The sequence below is a fragment of the Meleagris gallopavo genome, chromosome 1 (genome assembly GCF_000146605.3).
Source record: "Meleagris gallopavo isolate NT-WF06-2002-E0010 breed Aviagen turkey brand Nicholas breeding stock chromosome 1, Turkey_5.1, whole genome shotgun sequence".
NCBI classification, from domain to species: domain Eukaryota; kingdom Metazoa; phylum Chordata; class Aves; order Galliformes; family Phasianidae; genus Meleagris; species Meleagris gallopavo.
The window spans coordinates 122,769,931-122,771,365 of record NC_015011.2 but is presented as its reverse complement, the minus strand read 5'-3'; positions in this window follow the sequence as shown (position 1 = coordinate 122,771,365).

Here is a 1,435-nt window from a genome sequence, read left to right as displayed (position 1 = left end):
CAGTGATCAGATAAAGGTAATTTGATATTCTTGAGAAATTGATTGAAAGATCAAGAACCGCAAGGCAGCAATGCAAGCTTCTTTGTGTATCATCCCTGGCCAGTAGGGGTAATTTACTCTAAATCACTTCAATTCTTGACCTTAATAACAATGGAACCACCATATCAGCTTGAAACACTGCCTGCTCGCTTTCGCTTGCAAACTGCAATGTTTCTTTTACCATTTACATTATGCATGCGTATATTTGTATACACACAAACTACATGTTTTTATTTGCAAATCTGTCTTGGCTTACATACTTTCCAGCCAGGAATGTGGGTGGCTTCTGCTGGCAGGACTTTTCCAAGAGTTACATGCAGTAAAAGTAATTTTTCAAATAATCTTGAAGTTGTGCTGATTTTCAACGTGCAGATTCTGTATTGGAAAAATGAAATATACTTCTTATGGACTCTAATATGTAAACATTGACTACCAAGGTCCCAACTGCAAACATCAGGGGATAATTGTCCTGGTTTTCAAGTCCCTTGTTTTTGTTGGCATAAGTTAAGTGTGCACACAATCAAAAGCGTGTGTACTTTATATTCCGTGTATCGTATACCAAAAGCCGAACCAGAATTGTGCCTGATACTTTATGCTTCATTGAAATTGCAGAAACCTTTTCCATCATCCAGAAAAGAAGGGCCAAATTGATACGTTCAGGAGTGCATGTGACACAGAAGGCTGACTGAAAACTATCTTTACAGCCTGGGGCAAATTGCGCTACTGCAGATTAATAAAATGCTGGGTGTTGCTGCAGCTTAGTAAGAGTTGATGCTTCAACAGAGTTGTCATAACTGGCTGTGCGATGGCTTTTTCATCACTTTGGTTGTAAAGTAAAAGACAGGCGTTAAGCCACCTCGGAGTTATTTTTTCCCCGCTACTGGGCTGTTGGGTAACTGCTGTGAGGAATACATCCCCTCCTTACTTGTGACCAGCAGTTCAGTGCTTGGTTCTTAATTCAGTTGCTTCTCCTTCCTTTGGTGATGGATGAAGGTGCTCTGAAAACATAAATTTGTGGAAGGTATTTATATTTCATCTGTAAAAGCAATGTAGTGAGTGTGTTAAACTACAGCTGATCTAAGGCAACGCTCAAGGTTTTGCGCAGCTATACTCCTTCATTTTTGTGCAGCAATGTTGTTAATATCGATTTTTACACCACTGGGTACCGATAGAGGTCATCCCATCTGCTGTAAAGGTTTGTGAGCATTCTTACTTGCCAGTGGTATGCTCATGTGTAGAGGACATCTTGTAATACACTCTTAACATGGGATGTTTAAGGTGCATGTGTGATTATAGCAGAAAAAAGAGAAATCAAGTTCAGCTATAACTGGGATTGTTGTTTTCTTAGAAGAAGTGGTTGTGTGTTGTTTGACCAGAATGCCTGCTTTATTAAAAA